This window comes from Athene cunicularia (assembly GCF_003259725.1).
Source record: "Athene cunicularia isolate RWA chromosome 2 unlocalized genomic scaffold, athCun1 chr2_part1, whole genome shotgun sequence".
NCBI lineage: Eukaryota > Metazoa > Chordata > Aves > Strigiformes > Strigidae > Athene > Athene cunicularia.
This window is the reverse complement of record NW_020799095.1, coordinates 28,953,069-28,973,446: the sequence shown is the minus strand read 5'-3', so window position 1 is coordinate 28,973,446 and position 20,378 is coordinate 28,953,069. Positions and strand designations below refer to the sequence as shown.

Here is a 20,378-nt window from a genome sequence, read left to right as displayed (position 1 = left end):
GATGAGAAACTGTTCAGCTCTCATGGATATATTCCTACAACTTTTTGAAAAGATATACCAGAAAAGGGATCTGAAACTATTATCCCTGTTTGGAAAAAGAAATGCAAATACCGAAGGTTAATATCAAAATTATCAGATTACCAGTAAAAAAAATCTCATCAATAAATACATCTTATCCCACAGCAACTGTGAAAGACAAGCAAACAGCAAAACTTATCTTGCTTCTTAGCATATGAATGCTCTTAGATAAAATTCTCATCTAAAAACAATTTGAAATAGTTTTCATACCAGCCTCCCAGCCTGCACAGGATTTAGGGTCTGACAAATGATGTAGTAGTAGCATATTCTGACTAAAGCATTTCTGCACATGTTAAATGATCTTCAGTGCATACCTTCAAAAAGTGATGGAATACCAGAACTACAGACTTATCTTTCAATATTTTCTCTTCATTTAAAACAGATCTTCATACTAAAGATCCTGCAAAAATCTCATCCAGTGAGGCATTTTCTGAATAATTTGAAACCATACTAAAAGTACCTTCATAGCTTTATATGGTTCAAATACCAATTGTTAGTGATAAGCATGTAATTATTTTTTATTTTATTTTATTTAACTTGAGCTACTGTCCAGTTGCATAAACTGGAAAAATAATATAAAAATTATGATAATTTCTTGTCATTCTGTTTTGTAATTTTTAATATATGAATTCTCAAGACAGGGCTTTTTCCTCTTTGCATGCACCTAAATATTCACACAATACTAGTGTCCTGGTTCAGCTAGGATAGGGTTAAGTTTCTCCCAAGCAGGGGGAAGGAATCTCCAGCCAGGTTATTCATACCATGCTGATGTCAGGTCCAACGTGGTGAGGGAAGCTTTCCTTTGTGACTTTGGTCGCAGAAAGCATGGGGCTGTCTGTATCCATTGCGGCATTTCTCTGTATATCTTTTGTCTTGTTTACTGTTATTGCTGTTTATTGTTGTTGTTATTGCTATTGTTGTTGTTCAGATTGTTATTTAGTATACTGTTGTATTAAATTTCTCCTTATTTCTACCCCAGGGTTTGTGCCCTACTCGGTACGAGGGTGGGGGAGGGACAATGGCAACGTGGTCTCCGGTCCCGGCAGGGCTTAAACCACCACAACCAGAAATACATACTAATTTTCAAAAAAAAGTCAGATCCGGTGGCATACATGTTAAATATTAACAAGGTCATCTACTTTTAAACCTTTTTTCTCGTCACTGTGGAGCTGACACATCTGTGCTCTTCATAGTCCCTGAGAAGGACATCTGGACATCCTTCTGAGAAGACATCAAAACCCACCAATGGTTTGAGGTTTGGGAAGATCAGTTCTCAGCATGGTCAGGTCAGAAACTTGGGTTCTTGTGAAGTTTGGGGTGGAGTAGACTAATTCAGGGGAGAGAAGGCATAAAGTTGCTTTGGCATGGCAGTGCTAGAAATTATCCTATCTTGTCTGTATATTTTGGGTTGCAGAGATATCCACTATAGAGCAGTTCCAGATGCTGGAATTTTCTGTAACTGCAGTGTGGTGCAGGGATCTCAGAGTATACCATACCTCGATTCCCTTTCATCCCTTTTAAGTCAGGCCTTTTCTGCTATTCCTTTTGACCTTACATGAGAAAGCTGCATGCTGAGCATGAACTGTAAATATCTTGAACTATTATATTAAAAAAAGTACACATTGGCAAGGCAAGTGAGAGGAGGATGGTGAAACCAAAAGCAGGAAGAAAGAGGATTCAAACTCCCAGCAGGATGGAAATTTGTCACTCCAGCTCCACCTGCAGCCGTTGCCAAGAGAAAAGATTCAGGGTTCTGCTAAATGACGGGGAAGAGAGGAGAGACATCAGGCAGCATGACCAGGGTCTTCAGGCTGAGACCAGAACTATGAAGAGGACAGCCACAGTCAGTGGTCGCCAATTACAGCATTTGTGGGGAAGATGCACCTGTTTTCCAACAAAGGAGGTTTGCTGCACCCACCCCTCTGCCAACTCCCCATGTGGGCATCATGAGTGGGAGAGACAACTTAATGATAGATGAACAGGATAGATGAACAGGAAAGACCAAAGTACTCTGTGATTTTTTAGTCTCAGTCAAACTCTGCTCCCAGACCTCTCCATGTGCCAGCACAGTTTCTGGACAGACAGACAGCAGTGGGAGAGCAACAGGTTAGGGAATACTTTTATGAGATGGATGTTTTCAATGCCAGCGTTCCGTATGAGACACACTTAAGAGTACTAATAGATGTATGATGTGATTGCAAACAGACTGTTTATTGATTGTGAAAAATCATGACAGTTACAATGAGTTAACTGAAGTTAACTGAGCATTATCACAGTTCTAATTTTTTCCCTAAAACAAATATAGGTATTTGCTGAACAGCCAATATTGAATTGATCACACTTTGCATATATATTTTTTATTTATATAAAATAGAAACCCCTGGCACCTTTTAAACTTTTGGTAATTCGCACATTATCCTTAACCAATGAGTCAGTACTCAGCAATAGGAAAATCTAACAGCTGCAAGATGGTGAAGAGACTTTGTTTTCCTAAGTAAATAGTCAACATCTCTAAAATAAATACTTACATATGTTAGAAATATTTGGGTTTAAGTTTTTGGTCAATTTACTAGACAACAGATACTGTGCTGTTAATGGACGTACTTTGCTTTACTTCTGAACTACTTTACAGAAACGTCTGTTCCATGGATTTTCGGCTCATAGCAGCTCTTTACCCTAATCATATACGACTGAAAAAGGAGCAAGATTTTTTGCAATTGTTTCAGTTTACTGAATTTTTATGATTTGCAGTTTTTACTGTTGGTCTAAGTCAGACTTGGTGTTCTGATTTTCACAAAATAATGGTGCCAAAATGTGAATTCTAAAGATCCACTTAACTTTTTTCTGCATGAATAGTCCTCTTCCTAATACCTTCTATTATTCTCACAAGTTTAAACATTCAGATCCAGATTCAGCTCCAGACTTTCTCAACTTACAGAGTGATCTGGGTCTTTACCTTTGTGCTTGTCACACCTACTTGTAAGTGTAGACTGTCTAGAAAACCTTTTTCCAGCCCATTAAAAAGTTCAAGAGTTTTCCATCACTGAACACCAGAGTAAATCCTAACACTCTTCAAGAATTTACATAAGAGATAAGTAGTACCTTTCCCCTTAAGGGAAAAGCACTTAAGGTTCTTACCAAAGTGGGAGATCTATCTTAGGATCTGCCTAATTTTCTCCAATAATTTTTACACTAAATTGATCCTGCCCAGACAGTATGGTTTGGTGAGTGTCTGGAGAAGCACACCTGTAAAAAGCACGTGTCAGCTTGCCAGTTTTGCCCTGCCTGACTTTAACTAGAAATGATGTGGATGGACTGACATTTGCTGTAGAAATACCTGATTTCCTACTGCTCAAACAATAAATAACAGACATAGATTTACATGAATTTAAAAGAATTTAGGGTTTCCATCCTAGTAAACGTTCTAGTATCTCAATCAGTTTAATATCTCGATAAACACAAGAACAGTTTGCAGACTAGCTCCTTAGACAAACATCTTTTTAGGTTGAATATAAAATCCATACTGATGTTCCACTGTTACTTTTCAGCATTTTCAAGAATTGAACACAGATTATATAAACTTTAATGTATCTAATAAACACAAACTAGCTCCAAAACTTCCCATTTTTACAAAATTGAAAACTGATCTCTTTGAGAAGTTCTACGTCTCAAGCCCCACTGAGATACTTAATTTGAAAGTCTAAGACAATGAAGTTGCCTCCCTGTTTTTTTTTTTCAGAAATCTATTTCAACAATAACCACCTAGAAAAACTATTTTTCTGTTACTCTTTGATCCTCTATCACTTCTTTAGCAAGTGCTCATATCTAAAATCCTTTTCCTAAAGTAAAAGTTGTTCTTGATTAATTGAAAAGGATGGGGACTCTGCAGGTTTTCCTATGAATAAGCACAGACAAGAAATTATTACATTCACTTCCCACTTTGTAAGTGATTTAGAAAACTGAATTTAGGATCACAGACATTCAATTGCCTTCAACAGACTGCAGAACATCCAGAATGAAATCTGTGTCAGATTCCACTCTTTAGCCCAAGGAAACTACAAAAACTGGTATCTGAAAACAGCTTGGTGATTTACAAGAATCTAAGTGCACAAGTATAGACTTAATACTGATATTGAGTAGTAACAGTTAATCAAATGACAAACATGTATATCTAATCTCTGAGCTTTGTAGTGCTGAGTTTTCCATGGCCAATTTGCTGCTCCCAGGTAAAGAGTGGATTACAGAGAATGCTTGATGAATGTTACTGATGGAATTGTCTTACAATATGAAGGAATAATCACCATATTAAAAAACACACTATACTCAGAGAAGTACTCTGATCTATTCTAGATATTTTAACTGAGCATGAGTAGTGCCAACTGAAATGGCTAGGGCTGTATATTGTCAGTAGTATTCATCCTGTGCAGAGAATGAATATTAAGAGAGGGTTTTCCCCCACCGGAGGTTTCAAACCAAATTAATACAAAGCTGAAGATTTCATTTCTTCTCGGGTATTTTAATCAATTACTGGGAAGGAGGGAAAGACAGAAATATATTAATGGACATGGACATTGTCAGGCTCTTCCTAGACAGACCTCTCCAATCATATTTTTGCTGAAATTTACCACTGATGAATTTGCTAGAAAGAAATGTTTTCTGATTATAGACTGAGGACAGTTTTGGAGACTGGACTATGTGCTATCTCTATACTACTTTATGACCCTTTAATAGGCATCCACAGTTCTTTACAGACAGTCATTGCTTAAGATAGCAATGATTTAAAACTATCATCTGTAAGGCCAAACAGATAGTATGTTATTTTCAAAACGATGAAGCAGAGATCAAAATGATGAAAGACCACTGAAAAAAAAATCATTATTGTAGACACAGGCATATATGGTTATGAAATTACTCAGGGTGTGCTATTGGTTACCTCATATATTGGAACAGAACTGAGAATAAAAAGACAGTCCCAGCATTATGTCCTAGTAAAGTGAAAGAGAAAAGGTAGCTGCATTTTTGGTTTCCAAGCCAGCTTTAGGAATTACAAAGCATTTCTTCCAAGAAATCTCTAAGAATGACCACCAGGATAGCTAGGTTCATTTCAACACTCGTTATTTGGCAGATTTCATCTTTACACTGCCTGTCTGAAATCATCACAGAAGTCACAGATGTATTTCAGCACAGATCAAAGACAAGATATAATTCTACCACTACTAAAAGCAAAGTATTTGTCTACAATCAAAGAATAAAACAACAGTGTAGCAAGATCATTTTTAGCCTAGGGCTTATGTTTATGTTTCAAACTTAATAATCTTTTTCACTTTGGCCTTGCAAAGGGCAATAGCTCAACACTGACAAACATCACCCACAGAAAAACTTCATGCAACCATGCCTGGCTCCCAGTCACAAGTCAGCAGCATTACCCTGGAAAGGGTATAGAAATGATGTAAATAGACAATGGTAACTCCTCTGTACTTTTTGCAAATTCACAATGACCTATACATCAAGGATTTCCTGAGCCAGAAGTGATCTTTTGTATGAAATAATATTCCTGGACTGACATTTTCCATGAGTTTGTATATTTGCTTTTTAGAGTTCTGAAAGCTTCTGACACCTACTTTTTAGTGTGGCCAACCATCCCCTGGCTGACCTACACATGGTATGAGAAGTTACCGTCTTCTGTCTGTTCTGAAACTGAGACCTGATCATTCCCCCTAATAACTTCTCATTCTTTTATGAGAAGAAAGGACCATGAATCCTCCTACCTTATTTATCTTCTCTGCTCTACCCTTCATGTCCAGATCAGTCCTAGGTGGGGCAGGTCTGTTCAGTCATTTTTCTCATTTGAAAGATATTTCATACTACTGATCAGCTTTCTTGCCTTCTCAGCACCTTTTCTGGTTCTCCTATACACTTCTTGTATTAGATGAAGTACAGCTACACACAGGATTTGCAGTTTGAAATACAGATTTGGCCACTAAAGTCGTCTTATTTTTCTTTCCTTCAGCTCTTTTTGTAACAATTCCTTAGTTTGCTTCACCTGCTACCAAACATTAAGCTGAAGTTTTTGCAGATACATTAGATCTCCAAGATCTCTTTCCAGAGTGGTGACAGCCAGTTCAGAGATCATCACTGTGCCTGTAAAATGAGGATTGGTTGTCTCTCATATACATCACCTTGTGTCTATCAGCATTGTCTTTCTAGTGTGACTTCATCACATATTCATCCAGTACTCTGAAATTCCTTCCCAGCTCTTTCCTGTCAGCTTTTAGTTTCTCATCAGCAAACCTTATTTTATCTATACTTCATACCATGTTTAATTTATATTTTAGGGCACTTAATTTTTACAGGCCACCCAGATATGCATTTATATTAACATCAACTGTAATTCAACACAATGACCCATTGTCATCATCAGTAGGCATTTGCAGCTAGATTATCCAGGTCTGTACTCTGAAACAATTACTGTTAGCTTGTTTGGGGGAAAACAATTACAACCACCAGAAAAATGCCTCTCAGTATAATCAATAATGTTATTGCTAAAGCATTTTGGAATTCCCAACTAAGGACAATTTAAATGAACTCAAAGTAGAAATTCAAAATATTATTTAATTATTTAATTCAGTTGTTACTTTTGCTTCTCATTTTAGGGGAGTTTATTTTAAAAGCTGATAGAAAATTGAAATGTATGTTTGAATATGAATATTCATATGGAAATATATATTTGGCATTAATATTTGCTGTAAGACACTTTTTTATTATGTTTTCAGTGAAGCATTTCCACAGAATTTTCAGTTAGTTCAAGTGGTTTTGTACACATCTAGTGAGCTTTGTTTCACTTTTAAGACCTCTTTTGCTCAGATATAAGAGTAAAACCAAAATGTTAATTAACTTTATAGCTGCATTCATGCATTCAGGTGTTTTAATCGCTCACTTTAGACATACACAACTCGGCCACTTGAGCACATGGACAACAAGAGTTATCTCTATGAACCTGGAAGATCAGAGTAAATAACAGGGAAATGACAAACATAATGTTTATCTTTCAAATGGAATATGGAGGAGCCCAAAACCACAAGACCTATGGGACTTCAAGTATCAGAAAGCTACTTGAACCAATTAATTTCTAAAGGGATTAGAAGAAAACAGGGGTTGTAGACCAGAGCTTGTTTTGCTAAAACAAAATCACATTAAACCTTCTCCAGTAGAGTAATGGGGACTGAGTCCACAGGTTTTGGGGACACAGGCACGGGTGACAGAGTCCACATTCAATATCCCAGCCTAAATAAGGATGTCGTCATTATTTCGTGTGCCACTGTAAAACAAACTAAGGTCTAGATGAAAACACAATGGAGTTTGTGAAAACTGGTTGGAAAAATTGCTCTTGAAGGCTAATTTTCAGTAGGTCCTTACAGAAATCATAGGAGAGAGCCAATTATAAAAGGAGAAGGATGAAAATTTGTCGATACCTCCAAGCTGGTTAGAACAGCCCACACATTGGAGGACAGGCTTAGAATAAAAAATGGTCTTCACAAATTGGAGATATGATCTGTGGAAGATGATGCTGCTCAATAGGGACAGGAGTTCAATATTGCTCCTCAGTAGGTATAGGTACATAAATAAAAAAGGTATGGTAGGAATTCTGCAGAGGAAGATCAGTAGTCACTGTGGATTGCAAAATGGACATCAATCATCCATGTCATGATGTTGCGAAGGGCATGTGGAACAAGTCTTGTCACTACCCGGGCCTCAGCTGTACTATGTCTAGTTTTGACAACCTTGATCTTCAACAAAAGGAGGGCAAAGTGTAGTAGAGTCCAGAAGAGACCACCGAGATCAATCACAGGTCTAGAAAACACGAGGAAAGATGCAGTGGCTATGGAAAAGAAGGCTGAGGCAGACATAGTAACCTTCCAGTACATAACAGGCAGCTGTTAGAAGGAGCAGAACACTCTCTTCTCTGTATGCACCCTGAACAGAAGTAGTAATGGTTGTGAAGCGTGACAGAAGATTTAGATTACAAGTAAGAAAATACCTTCCATAGACAGAGCACTGAAAGAGTTCACTGGGGAAGGTTACAGTTTATCCTCTGACCAAAGTTTCTCAGAATAGGAGAAACAAATCCCTGGCGGGAATGCCTCAGGGCAGGCAGATGCACTAAACGAGCCTCTTGTTGCCCTTTCCAAGAGCATGATTATATGACATATCACTTGAAGAATCAGAATATCACTTGGCTAGAATTCGTATGTGGTCATTTACAGTATGCAACATTGCTTAGTCAAGCCACAACCTTGAGCCTCTTAGGAGCAATTCCACGATTGAAATACAGATGGGATTCAGTGAAGAGTTTAAAAATGCTGTAATCTTGAGTGTCATATCCAACACAAGCACACCTGCCTGCTCGTAAAGTTGAGCTAGATGTTTTTAAACAATGGAAGGAGACTATGTTAAAAAGTTACCCTTTACGGTAGGCATGTACCTACTCACTCATTAAAAACAAGCACACAAACAAACAAACAAACTCAAAAGTGGTTTGAAAACTACAGTTCTCTCACCAAAATTCACTGGCCATCTGGTGTCTTTAATGAACTGCCAGTAAAAACAAATTTAATCATTAATTAGACCCTTATATGTATATTTCTTAGCCACTAATAAGCCTGAGATCTCAATGCCACATAATTACCAGTTTAAAATATTTTCATTAATCCAGTTCACATACCATTTACTAAGCTTCTCTGTCTTTCTTAATGATTTTTTTTTTTCGGGTTTGATCTTCTTCCCCCCTGTGTTCTCACATTTTTTCTCTAATTGCTGCCAATTCAGTGACTTTACTTTTAGATTGGAAGGAAGAACAACTACTTTCAAGATAACTTTGGATCCTTAAAATAAATACTGCCAAATGTGCATAGCCATCCCTGAAGCTCTTTGTAACAGAGAATAAGGAAATATAAATGGTTCTTTAGGCATGTTTTGAATTCTTGGACTTCCTAGAAAGTAGGTTAATACACTAACATTAAATAATCTGGGGGACTGACAGTGTTGTTATGTATCTGCTCCATGCTGACACATACTTGCACTTTGGGAAAAGGATTATTATTAAAACATTTATGAGATGTTCCACCCTTCACTTTTCCAGAAGTTGTTTTTAATCTTATTTTTTAAAAAAAACATTTGAATTGTGAGTAATCTGTTGTTTAAGGTGACCTATGAAGTGAAGAATTGTGCCTAACTTTTTACTGTTTTTGCCAAATAAGCTTGAGAAGCTTGCTTTAAAAGAAAAAAAAAAAATCCCCTGAACAAACCTTGTTTTAACTTCAAAATAACCAGAATATCTTCTGTCTGGGAATCAGCATTGTTCACTGGCATTGTGTCTGGGAATCAGCTTTGTTCATACTCAGCTGAATAATATTTTTTGAGAACTAAAAACATCCTGTTCTTTTTGCAGCAAGATCAGGCAGCAGTGCACTCACTGATCAGCTAGGAGTGCAGAGGCAAGCTTCCAACAAAGACAGCTTTCCTCCTAAGTGTTTTAGGCACTTGAATTATATAACTGAGACATAAATTTATAGCCTGTAAGATTATATTGCATAAAATTCTGACCCGTTTCAGTTCTCCAGTTGCTGCTTCTGTTATCTCACCAGAATCATAGAAGTTACAGGGAGGCATGCCATTCACTTCAAATGGTGTAACTGGCCAGCAGCTTAGTCAGTATATCAACAGATAACAGGAGATAGAAATGTCTGAGAAAACAAGCATAGTTAAAGAAAAGAATCCAGCCTTTTCTGTGACTCAAAAGGCTAACAATAGTGCTGGTTTGTTTTTTTTTTTAACTCATGTACCTAGAACTACAGAAAACTACTGTAAATACAAATTCAGATTTTTCAGAAAGAGATGTAGGAGGACTGACAGTAAAATTGGCTAGAAGTAGCTAGCCCAGATAAAATTACTAGACCATTCTGCTATACTGCTAAGGAACATATTTTACTCTCTTAAGTCAAAGAAATTTCCATTGACTGAAATGATAGTTTCAGGCTTTATCTTCACACATAACTCTAATGGCAAAAGAAGCAGTATGCATACAGAAAAGAATAAACCTATTAGTTTGCTTGGCAGGATGTTAAATATTCACTTTTTAAGAAGATATCATGACATGCAGAGCTGTATTCAATTTCAGTCTGTTCTATATTTTTAGTGAATTCTGCGCTGCATACCTATGTCATTCAAAGCACTGCAGTTAGCCTGGGAGAAGATGCTGTTAGTGTGAAGGTTGCTGTTAAACTAAATACACGAGCAACTAAACTTTAGCTGAGAAAGAAGACTGTCAACAAGTATTTTAAAAATTGTTTACCAATACAGTAAAATGTTTCTACCACTACTTGCTAGCTATTGTTCATGCATTGCTACTGATAGCAAAGATAGATGCGCTGTAAGACTCATCTCCACTAAGTTGCGTTCTACCCTCAGTAATGTTTATCCTTGTACCTGCCGTCATTCATGTTACATTTTTTTTATAATCTGATAAAGGAAAAATGAAAAAATCCAAACTATGAATGAGTGAAATAGCACATTTAGTTCTTGTATTTTATAAGAACTTACACTTCTTTGTTTACTAGACAGTAAATCTAATCACGTTATGTGCAATAGAAGTAAATGTTGCCAAAATTTTATATAGGAAGACCATTAGGAAAAAAAAATGTGGTTTTATGTTTTGATATTGCTATTTATTAATTGGGCTTAATCTATGTAAAGCTTGTACTCACAACACAAATAATAAAATCTGAAAATATTTAGGCTGCCTGTGTGCTGAAATAACTGTCTATCAAGGTCACCAGAGTTGTGTCATCACTTCCTTGTATTCCCTTGGCTGTTTTCTATCCACCTCTTTTCTTATACTTGGGGCATGTCAGGTTTAAGCAATCCTGAGTCTGCTTCTCTGACGCTTTAGGCCAGAAATCTGTATCACAACTGTATCTGGGGCTGAACCTGAGCCAATATGTCCTGCTGCACCAGGCTGCTTTATCACACAACAAGCTCCCTGGGAGCAAGGCCATCTCTCTTCTGGGCTTGTACATCACCTAGCACATCAGAGTCCCAGGGTCTAGCAGAAGGACTCCCTGGTGCTATAAATGTGGAAAAAAAAAAAAAAAGTTAAAACAGGGGCACTTCATGAAGTGTCATCATCATTTAAATCCCCAGAGGCTTAGGCGATTCAAAATCTCCATCTCACGGTGCACTTTGCATAATTGCCTTTCTCATGAGCTGCTTCCTCCACCACTGGTCCCATTCCTGGCTAACTTCTTAATTAACTTTTTTTTTTTCTGCTGACAACCAGGACAGGCTTAGAAAATTCCTTGGTGTCCATAGACAGTAATTTGAAAACTACTGATCATTACATTCACTGCTAGAAGAGAAAAAACCTGTATTCTCCCTTTGAATTCTGGCCTGCTCTAGGCACTGAGATATATTTTAAAAGACACAGGTATAAATAGTTGGCTTTGTCCAAAAATAATTTTTACTATATTTTGTTTTCTTTAAAGTATCAACACATCACTTTTTAATTGAAAATCAAAATTCTTAAAAGATAATTCAAATTCCTAAAAAAAAAAAAAAAAAGCACTCAGGGAAGGTGCTTTTTTTTTCATCATGAGAAGTCTTCTTTTTTCAAAATTTGTCTCAAATCTTTCCTAGCAATCCCACTTAGAGATTATTGATATGTTTACAGTGTTATGTTTTTCTTCATTTTAAGCAACTTTCAGCAAATACTGAATTCTCAGTAGACTATAATGGAAATTAACTACTAAGATAGATCAAACTTTATATGGGTAGTATTTTGACATGCAGAGTATTCTTATTCCTGTGTGAGAAGTAGGAAGACAAGTAGTAAAAATTTGTAAAAGCTGCAATAAGGGATATCTGAGTCAGCTGGATTTCGTTTACAATGTCATTGATCTTTATAATTCAAATGATTATTCCTTAAACCTTTTGAATTTAATTTCATTAGTTCTCTGCCTTTCATGAATCACTTAATTGCTTTTTGGAGAAAAATAATCAATGTAAAAAAATACATTTCATGACTAATAAAAATGTAATTCCATAAAGATTGATTAAACTTTGGGAAATATTCCAGCCTGAAAGTAATAGCTTTGGAGAATGAGTTTACTTGAATGGAAAATGCCACTGCAGTCAGGGCCTTGCTCTTACTACCAGAAGCCTTGAATACCCACAACTCCAGCTGAAGTCAGCATGATACATGACTGTTCAATACCTCCAAAAATCACGTCCATAACCAGCTTCTTCCATCTGCAGCTCTGCAGTATCACTCAAAAGTTTTACTAATCTTACTGAGAGACATGATGAAGGGGAACTCAGTCACACCTTGTTGGGAACAGATGTTGCAGCTGAAATGAAATATAGGTAAACTGAGTTTACGCCCTCCTGATTTGAATAATATATTTCACAGCCATTCTTCAGAGGAATTTAACCCAGTCTGGGTTTTCAATTAGTGCTGCGATACTGTTAAGAAGGCTTATACCAGCACAGACCTCTCACAGACCATTGCCTTATCTGCAGATGGTGACTGGCACTAGAGGAGAGGAGACCAATTCCTCAGTATCAAGGGAGAGTTTTCCAACTGTTAACTTTCCATTGTTAAAGGGTATCTCAAAACTTATCTCACAAGGTTCTTTTTTCCTTCTAGCATTTTGTCTTAGCATTTGCTTCCATAATCCTGACTATTCATCATATATGTATCTGTTAAATTACTTTTTTTAATCCAAAAGGAAAAATCAGGGTACTGCAGACAGGGAGGAGATTACAGCAGTTTGGGAGAGAAGAGGCTGTGCACTATCTCTGCTGGAAAACAGGAGTGAAAAACAGAAATGTAGGGGTAGGATCTACCCACAACAGCTCCCAGTGCTTCCTTCCTCAGGACTCCCAGACCCTAAAGCCAGAGCTCTACTCCACACTCTAGGCAACCCTCCCAACTAATGCAAGGACCTTTTAGTATTCCCAGTGGCCTTGATTTCCCCCCACCCATAATCCAAATCCTTCCCTGAACATCGCAATACACTAAGGGATTTGCTGATTTGGCTTCCCATTTCAGAGCTCAGGAGATGGTCATGGCTCTGTCCAGCTGCCAGGACTGCCACCAGAAACCCTCACTGTGTTTCTCCCTGTGACTGAAACCTCAGAAATCTTCTTATTGACCACAACGTACAGTCTGGCCCAGACCATTCCCTCCCTTCACCCTCCTTTGCAAATGTGTGTTGTTTCACGTAACAAAAATCTACTCAAGGGGCACTCTGAAGGCAGAAAATATACAGGGGAAAAGCCAGAGGTAAGGGTCCATATTCTTGTAAAATTTATGGATGGGAATACCTTTGTCAGTCCTATAGTTTAATTCCACCAGGTCTGAAAAAGTATTTTCTTTGCACATTGTAAATTTGCCATATTTCAGAAAAATCTCTTTGTTCTTTTTTTATGAGGTTGTGAGAGCAGAATTTCTTTATCTGTCATCTCTAAACTTATTTTTTCATTTTCTATCCTTGTCCCTTGCACAGGTCTTCCTAAAATAGACACTCCCCATGCTTTCAGCATTGTCATTAGAGAGATTTTCAAACACCTAATCATGCTATGACCTTTTTCTGATTGCCCTTTAATTTAACAATATCCTTCCTAAAATAGGATAACAGTCCCTTGTGCAGTAGTTCATGTGGGAATAATAATATATATTATTTTATATTTTCTTCTTTATCCACCTTACTCTCTTGTTTGCTTCTATCACCAGAGGCACTGTGAGCACCAATCCTCATTAGGCTGTCCTCAAACTTATGCAGATACTTCTCTGAGTTCACAAGAGCAGTGGTCAGGTACAGTGAGAGGGAATTTAAGGCATCTGACTGGTTTCAGAAGTGCTCCTCTGCAGCTCTGCCAAAGACAGTACAGACCTGACCACTAAAAGGAAGGTGTCAGTGTGACTGGGCTGATCAGAACCGAATGGTATTTGACCCCTTACTGCAGGCCACTACACTGTTATGGTTTTTCCCTTCAGTGTTTCAGACTTAAACACTATTTTATTCCAAAACAACACCCATCCAAACCCATGGTATCACAAGCCATACCCAGTCTTGACAAGTAGATGGCCATGCTTAAAAACACATATTCAAAGATAGGATAGGTTATCAGAATGAGATTTTTAGTATACAATTTCCAGGATTGTCCTGCAAACAATTGTAAAGATTGCAAAGAATTGTAAGATTGATAATACTCCTTTTGGAGTGAGGAGAGAAAATGCCAGACTGACCTCATCAGACAAAGAGATGGCATTGAGATAGATGCAGGATGTTCCCCATAAATGATTTAACAAGGCCACAACTAAAAGGAGTCCAAGAAAAGGTTCTATAAGGATGAGGGAAAAAACAGCCACCACTTATCAGGAAAGGAAAAAAACTACCATGCAAATAGGTAACAGTGTTTAAATACATCATCTGGTGTGAGAGAGCACAAAAAAAGACCAGCTGTTTAGGCTACAGAAGTTTATTGATGCCAAGGGAAAGGTGAATAACCTCTGCCCTCTCCTTTCTCCCAGAAAGAGGCATGCAAGGAAAAATTCCTGTGAAAATGTTAGTCAGAACTATGGTGATGTCTTTCTGCTGTTATATTTAGCTTATTTGAAGTACCTCAGATAAAGACACTATTTGTACAATAAAATGAGTCATGATGGAACACAGTTAAGAGATTGAAACCTTTGCCAAGCACAGAAGAGGAAAATGATCTTCCTGACTGTGTGATCTATATTAGTCTGTGGGATAAACTCCCCAGAGCAATCATATTTGTCCAGAGGTACATGGATAACCAGTCCAGTTTATGGAAGAGTATTCAGTCAGTCAATACTGCATCCATATTGACCCAGAGAAGTGCAAAGTGGTCTGAAACCCCTCCTCCTGCTCTGAACTCCAAGCTCAGACTCCAAGCACTTGTCTCTGAAACAAGGTTGTGAACAAATATCTTGTCCATTTCAAACCTCTGACAATAGGCACAAATGACTAAAAAAATATGCTCTCTGCACCTTTTTAACATGTTCTTTACATGTTGAACAGTTCAGAAGCCATTTCTTACAGATGTTTAATGCCACTATATTCTGGCTAATTCTCAGTAGTACTTAAATTCTAGTTCCCCCTCAACTCTGGGCTTCTTGAAGGTAGAGGAATCTTGGACCATAAATGAGTTAAGAAATTGAAGATGAAAAACTATGTCCATTAAAGAAGTGTTGGATATTGTTTTGTCATCTCTTAGGATCCAACTATATTAGTCCAGCTAAAGGTGTACTATATGAGGGCATTATTTAAGGACTGGCAGAGAAAAAGAGGTATTAAAATAAATATAAACAAGAAACAAACTTCTAACCCCTTCCCTTTCCAAAACCCTTAGTAATTTTGCAAAGAATCCAATTTGATGAGAATAAAATAACTCACTGAAATTAATATACAGCATTTTGGTTTGCCTCACATGTATGAATTGCTTTCATTTACGTTTAATTTGTTAGGAAAAGAGTCCTGATAGAGCCTTACTAAAGGAAAATCCACTTTTGCACTCACTCATTGCATTATTATAGACCAATGTGAACACAAAATATCTCAAGAACGCTTTAGGGGGATACAAGCTTCATTAGAAAGATAATCCACTGCAATATGATAAAACATAAGGTAGCTATTCACTCTACCATGGCACAGATGAGGACTTTATTTTAAACCCATAGCAGATTGAATTTTTGCATGATGTTTTCTTTAAACTGCCTTGCTTAATCTAGAAATACATTAAAATACTCATCTGCCAGCTGTGCTGGTTTCAGCTGTAGCAAACTGATGATTAGTATCCTCCTGACATTATTTTCTTCACATGGAATAAAAAATGACTGTCACAGGATTATAGAAGAGGAAAAAATCTAAAGTTCATTATGTCTTGTCTTTTTTTTTCATCTTAACCTTGAATTATTTTCATAATTAACAGGTCTTGCAAATATCTCTGGTGCAGAAATGTAAAAAGCTATATTTGCCAAGTTAAAAAAAAAAAAAAAAAAAAAAAAAAAAAAAAAAAAATGTAGAAATGCTTTCCACAGCCACCTAACCGACTGCATTTAGTGTGAAGGCTTGTGATGTTCTGTGATACATTGATGGTCGAATCCAGCCCACTGACTTCAGAAGGTGAAAAGTATTTTTGACTATGTCTGTTCTTCATTGTCAGCCTCCAAGGTCATTTCAAGAACTCTATATATCAGCTCAAGAACTAGGCTGGCTATACTTTATGTTTAAAGAAACATTTTATCCTGACATACTGTTGACAAGTGCAAAGTATTTAATCCACTAGGATTCTTTTTTTTTCCTTTGATATAGATGACAGAGGCAACAAAACCACTGAACTAAGTGCAAGCAAAAATGTTATATTTCCATATCATTTTCAAGCATATACTGCATTTAATTTTTGAGCCTAGATGCAAAATATAAATCCCATGTTTATAGGATACCAAAATCCCTTAGTCCAATTAAGCTACATTTATGTTAGCAAGCAGTGCAGCCCAGCAGAAGAGGCTCTGTAAAGTGAAATAGCTGCTGAGGACCTGACACCCTCCCTGCTCATATTACGTGGGTTTTTTCTGCATCAAACTAGCTGTGTTCTGTTCTCACAGACTGACTGCCAACTTGCCACTGGTGAACTGTTGGAGTACATATTCCACTTAAGTTCCACACAAAAGGAATCTAGTTCATATGCTCTGAGACTGCTCCACAGTGCAAACCAAAGCACAGTAGGGGAGTAAAATTGAGAGGTTCACTGAACTCAGTGGATGATCCATAGATACCCTGCAAGTCTTGATCCCTTCCTCAAAGCTAAAACTTCCTGGAGTGCTGCTGTATATGTATTTCTGAGGCCTGGTCTTCAGCCACAATAGACTACACTGGATCCCACTTCTCTTATCACATCAGGTGGCACTGCAAGTAAACAGGTTATTATGGCACAGCCCGTAAGGATTAAGTTTCTACCAAAAGAGATTACAGAACTGCTTTTAGCCTGACAGACACTTTTGCCTTTCACTTCAGAATGGGTTGGTAGGATTCAGATATCTTATGATAAAGAATCCTGAGTGAGACCCTGAGCACACATGGCCTCCTGATATGGCTTATTTTGTCTTAGAGAAGTTGCAGGTTGAAGTCCTTCACTCCCCGCCACCACTGAGGCATCAGTGACCTTGACAGTAGTTTTGCAATGTGGGCACTTTGCTGTTTGATTGTAGTCCACTGGCTCTCTTCACACATATCATCAAAAAGCCACTGGGTAGGGGTAATATTTTTTTCTTTTGCTTTTTCACCTAGCGGCAGATCTGAGTCAGTGACCTTGGGATGAAGGGCTCTAAATTTCAGTGTCATGCTCCCCAAGAAATGCTCTAACTCAGGCTGATGAAATACCTAAAGATACAGTATCTCTAGTCACTCAAGGAACTTCATTTTAACTGCAAAGTGACACTACTCTGACTTACACACACAGACTATCTCTACTTTTAAAGACAGAAATGTGATCTTCTCCCAGGTCACTCCAAATACTTCTCTTGATGTTATCCTTTCCCTTCATATCAGAAAGAGGTCCACCCCAAAGCTTTCTCAAAAGCAGGCATGCAGAGAAAACTGATTTTTCTCCTGTGGATTTTAAATAAGAAAAAAAGCATGGCTTAAAGTAGGCTGTCATTTTTCCTTTTAGATGTGATCACTTCAGCTCTGGGACTAGGGCTAGTTGGTAACTCTTCTTGCTTTACTCCAAAGGAGGAATATCAAACAAAACAGATAGATAGATGTTTTTGTGTTTCATCAGACTGCAAGGTGGCAAGTAGACTTAAATCCATTGGCACAGTCCCTACTTTTCTACCACTAATCCAGGGGAAATATCACTGTCGTCTGGAGCAATCACAGATAATCTGCAAAAGGTAATCTGTTTGTGGCACTAAGGACAGGAGTGAAAATGGAGATGCAGTCTACAGTGAAAATAAGACATTATCTCAGTGAATATAAATACTTAGCTTCCAAAATCCTAGGAGTGAAAGAAAAGAGCTGTCTTTTGCCATTTTTCCCTCCTAGAGAAGTAATAGGAAACCAGCCTTGGTCTGGAAAGTGAGATGAAAAAATGAGAAACTATGAGGCAAGTGAAAGAATAACATCACAAGCAACTGAATACCTGAAATACCTTCTGGATATATGTCTGGGATATGAGGAATAAACAGGGATAACTCGAAGACTTAACTAATTGGTATAACTGGCATCACAAATTCCTCATGGAATATAGTAAGTGTACAGGGAAGGACCTTGGGAGGAGTGAAAAGTACGTGAGATGCATTAGTAGAGTGCTTTCTGAACTTCAGAAAAAATATATCTGATTAAAAACAGTTTTAATGGCTCTGGTTGAGATAAAAAGAAAGAAAAGACAGTGTTGAGGCAACGTCTCTGCCGCTAAATCAGTGAAAAGCTGTTGGATATGGTTGTTTAGAGAAATATCAAAGGACAGCCCAAGAGAGGTAGCCTGTTAGTGTCTGGGGTCATGACTTCCTTTCTGTATTTTGGAACAGTTACATTGTGGGGACCAAAATGTTTGCTGCATGTGCTGGAAAAAATCTTTTCTTTGGAAGGGGGATTATTACGACAATAGCTATGTTAAATTTGATTCTGATTAAAGTGAGAAATCATTTGAATTAGTCACATTGTTGGAAAGAGAAAAAAAAAAAAAAAACACAAAACAACAACAACAACAACAACAAAAAAAAAAACACAAAGAACCAAAAGCAGCACTTTGAGAAAATAGACATCAATGGAAAGAATTTATTGACAGGGTCTTTTGCATGGATAATTTGCTTTTTAGAAAAAGTGTGAGACCTGGTGGTTACTGGAAACTTTATGTCAACTACACAATTGAAACTATCATCTCAAAGATAAGAAGCTTAGTAGAAGGCATTTTGACGGTATTCATAGCAGTTTAATGGTCTGAAAATGGAAAAAGGAACTGCACACCGAATGAAAACAATGGTACATTCTTAAGGATATAAAAGAATTGATCAGATAGGTAGGTTAAACTCAGCAAGGCTAAGGCTAAAATGAGTTATAATTAACAAAGGACATAACAAGCAACAAGAAAAAAAATCTACAAACACACCACACATTGAAGAAGTAAAAGGAAGTGTTAAGAAGGGGATGAAATAATGACTCAATGAAGGCTAAAGTATCTATGCCTTCTTTCAATCTTCAAATAAATGTTAACTATGATCCAATACTTAATTAAATTACATTCTTAAAAGATAGGCATGTCTTCATGAATATGGGAAGGGACAGTGAAAAAAGATAGAGATTTTCAATTTAGCTTAGTCCAATGAATTTCAATTAAGTATACAAAGCGACCACAGTAATCTCTGAATCATAGCACTTACCTTGGAGAGTTGATGAAGGATAGTAGAATTCCCTGAAGATAAAAAGAGGGCAATCACAATGTCACACTTAAAAAGGGGGAAAATATCTCTACTTGGGAAGGTACATACCCTTTTCTTCCTTGAAAAACTCTGGGTAATTTACTTAAAAACTGTTTATAAGGAACAAGAAAATAAGATGGTGATAAAAAACCAGAAAACATGGACATATCAGGAACAAATCATGTCATATCAATCTAGTTTCTTTGACTACTAGACTAGCTGGATAAGGGAAAGGTCACAACTGTGATATATTTGGACTTTAGTAAATCTATTCTAATATCTCAGATAATTTGTAATGTTCTGGTATACAAACCAGAGAATTAACATCTAGATTAAATCTGTGAGAGACAAGTTGTAGAAACAGGCCTGCAAGAAACATGGACTGAGAAAAACAGCCTGAGAAAGAGATAAAAGTTAGCAGGGGGAGTGGAGGCCCTCAGAGCTAAGAAATGTCTCAACCACTCTCAAGTAACGAAACTATAGTCACAGGGCGGATAGTGCGGAGGTTGAAGCTCATAAGACCGCCTGGACAGCACAGGATGCAGCTGGAGGGGGGAGACCTGTGGAGACAGGACGGCCCTGCTCTGGGGCACCTGCTCAAATTTCAAGGACCATCTGTCCCATCAGTGACCTTTGCTTCATTATCCACAAAATGCATATCAAATTAACACCCCTGAATATGCTAATGAAGACTAACAAGATCATGCTAATTACATCATCCCATGAAACACCTTACCCCTCCCCATACATAGGCTATGTGGTATGTGAGTTGACCCAAGGAAAGTGGGCATAAATTGGG

The 20,378-nt window shown here is 37.4% G+C and overlaps 1 long non-coding RNA gene across 1 annotated transcript in view; it reads left to right on the top strand.

Annotated features, from left to right (window-relative positions):
- Positions 1–1,263: 1,263 nt before the first annotated feature.
- Positions 1,264–20,378, top strand: part of LOC113476689 — a 42,004-nt gene continuing 22,889 nt past the window's right edge. The window contains exon 1 of the long non-coding RNA XR_003397763.1: positions 1,264–1,364. This is a non-coding gene — a long non-coding RNA (uncharacterized LOC113476689). The remainder of the gene's footprint in view (positions 1,365–20,378) is intronic.